This window comes from Camelus dromedarius, chromosome 28, assembly GCF_036321535.1.
Source record: "Camelus dromedarius isolate mCamDro1 chromosome 28, mCamDro1.pat, whole genome shotgun sequence".
NCBI lineage: Eukaryota > Metazoa > Chordata > Mammalia > Artiodactyla > Camelidae > Camelus > Camelus dromedarius.
Window position 1 is genome coordinate 24,508,192 of NC_087463.1, and position 8,237 is coordinate 24,516,428.

Below are 8,237 nucleotides of genomic sequence, written 5' to 3' on the forward strand. Positions count from 1 at the left end.
TCAGAGCAGTGCTCTCTAACTGCCTGACCCATCCCCCTCCCGCCCAGAACGACCCCGTTGTCACCGGAGAAACAAATCTAGGCAAATTATTTGTTCTATGAAAGCAAAAAACGTCCCCAAGTACTTAGGACATCTTTCGCTCTGAAGTACTTTGCTGTTGACTCCTGACTAAGCAAGTACTTGTATTGTCTCCTTTGTCTTTTATCACTAAGGTAAATCCTAAATGGCTGATAGCTCTTGGAATAGCCTGGAACAGCACCTCTCCAGCTGGGCGCCAATGGGAAGATTTACAAATGTTAGAGAGAAAAAAAAACAAGGCGGGGGGAAGGGAGCTATTCCAGCATATTAAAGTCATCTGATATTTTTAAGGCCTTTTTCAGCAATGGTAGTTAATTCCAAAATAAACTCCACAACAGGTTACACCTGTAGGTCATCCTTCCAGAAACTAGGCACTGTTCTTCACACTAGATGCTGCTGAATTAGTTTTCTATCCCCCTGCTCACCTCCTCCATAGGAATGCAAGCCCATGGAGAAGAGGACATTTCCCAAACTTTCCAAACAGTCTTTAGTCTTTTCATATGATGGAATACATTGATTTTCAAATACTGCACCAGCCTTGCAGCTCTAGAATAAACCCTACTTGCTTATGATTTTTAATTCTTTTTACATATTGCTGAATTACATTTTGTTAAGAGATTTTGTATCTGTAAGAGATGCTGGTATGTATTTTTCTTTTTATGCATTTTATTTGTCTGGTTTGGGTATCAGAGTAATATTGGCTTCACAGAATTAGTTGTGAAGTATTCCCTTTTCCTCTTATTTTTTTTTTTTTTGGAAGAAAATGTGTAGAATTGCTGTTATTCTTTAAAAGTTTGGTAAAATTCTCCAGCAAAATCATATGGACTGGCAGATTTATTTTTCAGGAATTTTTAAACTATGAATTTAATTTCCATAACAGTTATAGGACTATTCAAATCTGTTTCATACTGGGTGAGTTGTGGTAGTTTGTATTTTTCTGGGAATTGGTCCATTTCATCTAAATTGTCAAATCTGTATGTGTAGAGTTGTTCACGGTAGTTCCTTATTATCCTTTTGACATCTGCAAGGCTTGTTCTGATATATTCTGATTAATCCTGATATATTCTGTTTAATCCTGATAGTAGTAACTTGTGACTCCTCTCTTTTTATTGTTGTTGTCAGCATTGCTAAAGGTTTGTCAGTTTTATTGATCTTTTCAAAGCGCCAGCTTTTTGTCTTTTCTCTATTATTTAAATGTCCTTGGTTTCTGCTCTATATTGAGTCCTTCTGCTTGCTTTGGGTTTAGTTGGTTTTTTTCCTAGTTTCTTGATGTAGGAATTTAGATTACTGAATTGGGAATTTTCCTCTTTTCAAATATATGCATTTAGGTTATAACTTTCCTAAACACTTTAGAAGTAGTAAACCAGATTATGTATACTATTTCCTTAACAGTTCTCAGGACTGCTGAATCTCCCCATGACTCTGACAGAGCAATGAGTCTCTTGAGTGCATGGCTACCTCTATAATCCTATGTCAAGACTGTTTCAGATTTCAGTCCCAATTCCAAATAACTAAAAACAAATATTGGTGCTACTAACCTGGATCCTATCCCTGGTTTAGTAACTTATCAGAATATGACTATGACCCAATTATTTATCTCTTGTAAGCCACTGCTTATAAAATGCTTAGCACAAGGTCTGGCACATAAAAAGCAATCAACAGATTTCAGCTAGTGCTATTATCATCATTATTATTCAACAAGACTTCCTTATTTTAATTTCTCTGCCTCTTTCTAGCTTCATCCTTTGTCATTTCGCCCGCAACCTTACAGCCTAGCAGCAATGAGCTGTTTTTAGATCTCCAACATAGCATTCTTTCCTCACTCCCATACCCTTGTTCAAGCCCTGTCCTCTGTCAGAGGACTCTCCTTACCTCCTTTCTCCTGGCCAAGGACTCGGGACCCTTTATGACTCAGCTTAGGAGTCAACTGCGGAGGAGGCATGTGCTGACCATACCGTTCCCCTCCCAATGGTGCCCTCTCTGCTCCTTTATTCACCAGTCATCGCTTTCACACACTCACTGTATCATTTGTCTGTGTGTCTGTCTTTCTCACTGAACCAAGAGTTCCTCAAAGGCAGGAATGCTTAGTCACATCTTTTTCTCCAGAGCCTAGCATAGTGCCTGCTACTCAGCACATGCTCAGTAAATGTTTTTGAATGAAAAAAGATATAAATGTGATATAGAAGATGGCATGTAAGTACTTGGGAAAAATCGTAATTACACTGTAACTATACTGAGAAGTGTGGATTAATTTATCTGTCACTAGCAAGAGTATTAGCCAAGTTTTTAACTTTTCCCGGGACGTCTACTGAAACTAGAGGTAATCATCAATTAGATCCATTTCACCTGCGACCTGCCTTGACTGATTAAGCTTGCTTTGTTTTTACAAAAACTTGCATATCCTCTGAGTGTCACATAGCCTAAACAATAAGATGTTTGCCCAAGTTGTTTATTAGGAACTTGGAGTCATCTGTGTCCAGTTCAAGCTCCAGCCGGTTAAGACGGTTAAGATAGTGCAAGTGTCTATGAGGTGACGTTTTGACGTCAGAAGGCCAAAAACTCCACCCTCAGAACATTGCCCCCATTTTCTCCATGTCCCATGAAGAAGCCTGTAGCTTAGTCGTACAACAATGATTACCTCACCTTTTTCTTGTCTCCAATTACCTTTCCTCAAGCTCTCCACACTCCTCAACTTTACCCCACAAGTATCCTGAGCCTCTCGCCTTTGCGGAAGTGGATTTGAGGTTTGTTCTCCAGTCTCCTCACTTGATGGCCTCATGAATGAACTCTTTCTCTGATGCAAACCTCGGGGCCTCATCATTTGGATTGCTGCAAATCAGGCAAAACTTGGTTCAGTAACACTACTAAAAGTAAAACTGTTTCATTTCTTTCCCAGTCAAGGAAACAGGGTGGAAAGAGGCTAAATGCAGCAGAAGTAGCAGCATGAAAATAGTTTAAAATGAACAAGTGTATGGCTCAAGCACCAGTCCAAGGTGCTCATTGCATCCACATAAGTGTACAAGTAACTTGAGTGATGGAGAGGCAGTGGAGTTCTCCAGAGCTGGGAAGCCGGGAGTCCCGTGTCAGAAACACAGCTATGTACCTGAATGAAAACACCACCTAGGACCTCTAAGCCTGATGCTAGAGGAAATTAACGTTAGCCTCCAGGTGTGCTACTTCATCCCCACCCCCGCCCCATCCTTCTTTTGCTGATTCCCTCACTGATTACTGATACCACTCCCCACCACCTACCACCACCCTACTCTCCTTAATGTTCTGGCCTAAGGGTGGAAAAAGAGTCCTTTTGCTTTATTACAACAGGGCCAGAATATTCACATGAACTTTGCTAAAGGGTAGCAAAAAAATAATTTTCCACTACCTGAGAGCCTGATATAGTTTATTCACCTTTAATAAATGAAGCAGTGATGCCAATTCAAAATATCTGTCTGATTCTCAAATCTCAAGTGATTGTGGGTGCACACCCAATGAGGACCCTTTTTAGGGACCCATCCTTCCAAGTCCCAGTCTCTCTCTGTATGTTTGAGAGCAGCTGATTATACTCTACCCATAAATACAATCTTAGACATCCAAACTCTCACATCCAGGCCAAGATGCATGCTGAACCCAGCCTTAGCCCCCACTTAGGGCTTGTCATCTTAGTTCTAGTTTCCTGTCTAAAGATCTGACTCTTCCTCCAGGTAATTTTTCTGAGAAGTGACCTTCATTTTCATGTAGCACTTGCCTACCCACAAAATATGGCCTAATCTTTGCATGTCCTGGCGATTTAAACACGATGTAACACAATGCAACAATCTTAATCGTCACAAAAGAGATACATATAGTCAATTTAACACAATGCAACAATCTTAATCTTCATAAAAGAGATACATATAGTCAAACTAGTGGGTGGAATCTTCAAGAGAATTCTTTCCCATTTTGAATGCTGTGAGTGAGAAAAAGGGAAACTTAAGTTATCATATACCCGGTAAACTGAATAAGCCTGCCCACAAGCTTGTCATCAAAACGTATCCTGTGAGGAAAATTTTTCCCTGGATGAGAATTCTTGCTGGCCCTACAACATTATGTAGTTTTTTGTTACTTAAAAATTATGATATAATGTTTTATACATAGAAATGGATGTGCATATAAATTCTGAAGCATAATGACATACAAGAATACCAGTGAATGTTTCACAACTCAGGGACTATGGGCTTCTTCCATATCCCATCCTTCTGCCTCCCCAAAACCATTATTATCCTGAATTGTGTTTATCACATCCTTGCCTATTAAAAAAATAGTTTTGCATATATGGCTATATCAACAAACAATTTATTCAGCTTTTCTTGGAGAATTATTGAGCTTTATAAAAGTGGGATTATACTGTATTAGTCTTCTGGGACTTTATTCCCCAAAGTTATGTTTTAAAAATTCATCCATATTGGATAGAAGGAAATACAAAATAAATGAACAAGAATGCTCTTAGCAGCATTCTTCATAATAATTTCAAACTAGAAGCAATCTAATTGTCTATCAACTTTAGCAAGGTTAAGTATATACATACAATGTAATGCTATTCAGCAATGAAAATGAATACTGCTACCCTCAGCAATATGGGTTGATCTCATGAACATAACATTTACAAAAGAAGCTAGACACAGAGTTCATGTTGTATGCTATCAGTAATGTAAGTTTTCAAAACAAGCAAAATTAATTAATGGTGTTAGCAGCTGGGATGTGGTTACCTTGGAGAAAGTGGGTAAGTGGCTGGGAGAGGGCATGAGGATGGTTTCCTAGACACAGGTAATGTTCTGTTTTTAAATCTGGGTGGCAGATGTACAAGGATGGTCACCTTCAAAAAAACCATCAAAGTGTCTACTTAAATGTTCACATTTTAATTTTAAAAGGTTTATCCATGTAGTTGCATATTACTGTAATTTATTACTTTCTTCTTTGCTGTAGAACATCCAATTATGTAAATATAATTCAATTTATTTATCTGTTTCCCTGTCACTGAACATTTGAGGTTTCATTTGCTTTTTGCAGTTACTTATTTTATTTAACAAACAGTGCTGCTACATATTTATTGGTGCACATATGCAAGTCTCCGTAGGGAAAATGTATATATGGAATTTCTTAGTCTAAAGGGATGTGAATATTCAACTTCAGAAGATTACATCACATTTTCAAATTTACATTCCTACATTCCAACCATGTATGAGAGATCATATTCTGCTCCTGACTAACCCTTGGTATTTTGCCAATACCATGGTACCCTGTTGTGGTCTTATTTAGATTTGATAATTAATTTGGTTGAGTATCTTTTCATAGGCTTATGAGCCATCCTTTTTCTTCTTTCTGCAAAATACCTGTTCGTGACTTTAGTGCTTTTTCTGTGAATAACTGTTTTACTCCAATTGATATGTGAGAGTTCTTTATATAATCTAGAAACTAATCACTTGTGCATTATTTTTGTGAAAACATCTTCTCTCAATTTGTGGCCTGTATCTCACTTTATTTTACTTTTTAAAAACAAGTTTTCTTTTCATTTTTTTTTTTAGCTTTTCATTATAGAAAAGTTCAAACAAATACACCACAAAAATGGAGAAGACAGTAAAACACATAAAAGAAAGCACAGATAATAATAGGAACCTTCATTCATTTTCAACAGTTATCAAAACATGGCCAGTTGTTTCCTCTTTATCACTACCTTTATCTCCCATAGGATCATGCTAAAGCAAATCCCAGATATATCATTTCATCCATAAATATTTCAATATGTCTATCAGATAAGCATCTTATAAACATTATCTTTAGATGTTATATTGTCATCTAGAAAATAAATAATTCCTTAGTACAATTAAATACACAGTCAGCATGCAAATTTCTGTTTCATACATAGTTTTTATAATTTATTTAAATCAAGATCCAAATAAAAGCCATACATTTCACACTTTCTGTGAAGAGAACTGGACTATATAGTACTTGGATGTTTGGTGATGTGGGCATAATTAAAAACTTCAAATATCTTTAATTCTGCTTTGTTAAAATTATTGTTGAAGTCATAGGCCATATGGCAGAAATATTAAAAACATGAAGTGTTGACATGCGTGCTTTTCAAAATGAAGAACACTTAGCTTTACCTTTGTTTAAATAGAAAAGAAAGACTAATGAGTATCTAGTTATTATAAAATTTAAGTTGAATCTGTATTTTTTACCTTGTCTTCACAGTTTTTTTCCCTATGTGTATATACAAAGTAGGATAAAGAGCTTTTCTGTAATCTTCAAAGGTTTGTTTTAATAATTCTAATGATTGCTGACAAAAAAACCTTCAGACTTAATGTTAAGCTTAGGAACTATAATTTGTTAGAAAGTTTGTTTTAGAAGATTGTATTTTGTTCACTTAATGTTTTAAACTGTAACAGGAGGCTCATTTTACTTATTAACTTGTAATAATCACTTACAATGATCTCACAGTTGTGGTTATAAGTAACTAAACAATATGTAAGTATTAAACATTCTGTTACTGAGTTAGGAGGATATTAAAAAAATTCCTCTTTGCCAAAATTTATTTTTCAAATAAAGTAAAAAAATAATTCTAATATATCAAACATTAAACCCAACACAAAATCTCATTCTTTCACAATGTAACTTCTTGAACCTGGTAAGATGTGAGGTTGAAAAGTGGCAAACCTTCTCTTAATAAAAATCTCCTGACATTTTACCTATGAGGTTTCTCCTCATCTCCATGAGTTTATATTGGAGTCTCCCGGGATTAGTGTAAGGACTTTTTTCTACTTTTTCACTCTCTTCCAGATCTGATCTGGTCTCAGGATTTTACCCGAGATAATATATACCATATATTACACACAGATCTTTCCCCAGAACTCCACTTCTCAGTGTCCAAAACAACTCCTCCTGATTTTCAGCCCCAAATTTTCTCCCCCCAGTCTTCCCTTCTCAGTTAATGGCAACCCCATCCTCCCAAGCCTTAGCACAAAAACCTTGGGAGTTATGCCTGACTCCTCTCTCAGACCCCACCTCAATCCAAATCCAAAGCCAATTAGAACTTCGAAGGATCCTCAAAATGCAGTCCCATCTCATCACTTCCACTGCGGACACCCTGATCCAAGACGCATCACCTCTCTCTGGGATCACGGCCATCGCCTCCCAGCGGCTTTCCTTCCTGTCCCTCTGTTCCCTTCAGTCCATTCTCAGCACGGCGCCTGGACGCACCTCCTACAACGTGCTCGGCTTATCGGGCCTAACACTGTCTGTCCCGCCTCAGTCTCTGGCCTCCTGTCGCTACTTCTCTTTCCAGCTCCATCGTGGCCAGCGGCTCACCCTCCTGCCTCGGGCCTTTGTACTCGGCATTCCCTCCTTTGCAGCGTTGTTCCCCGCTATCTGCGTGGCCGCCCACTCCCACCTCCTTCCTGGCCCACATGTCACTTCTCCATGAGACCTCCAGACCTCCTTAAGGCCTCTCCTAATACCCCGTGTCCTCCCTGCCCCGCTTTATGCTTCCCCAGGGCACCTATCACAATCTACCAGACCAATATTGTGCTCATTTACCTTATTGTCTACCCCCCGACCCCCAACTAAAAGGTAAGCTCCACAAGCGCAGGGAATGTTGTTTGCTCCGTGTTCAACCACTAACTCCTAGAAAAGCTCCCGGCACACAGCAGGCGCTTCATACATACCTATGAAATGAAGAGGTGCCTGTAAGGCAGGTCACCGGGCTGGGGCTCCACGCCACGCTGCAGGGCACGCCGGTCAGAGAGTCCACTGCCGGGCTCCAGCGGACGCGAAGGGCCGACCTGCGCGTCTGGGGCCCGGCAGCCCGCCAGTGCGCTCCGCGCGGGGCCTAGGCACCTGCGGCTCCGGAGCGGCTCTACGGCGGCAGACGCAGCTTGCTTCTCTCAGAAAGACAGCAAGGGCCTCGAGCCAGGCCGAGCCGGGCCACACCGGCGCCAACGCCAGCTCTTCTCTCAGGAAACGGCTGGAGCCGGCTGGTTGGCATCGGCCTTCAAAAGCTTTGGCGGGAAAAACTGAGGCGCGCGGGGCATGCTGGGATCGTGCGCGGCGTTCTCCGGGGATTGGGGAGGAACTCAGAGCTGCCGGGATCGCGAGGAGCGCGGGGCATGCTGGGTGCACTCAGAGCG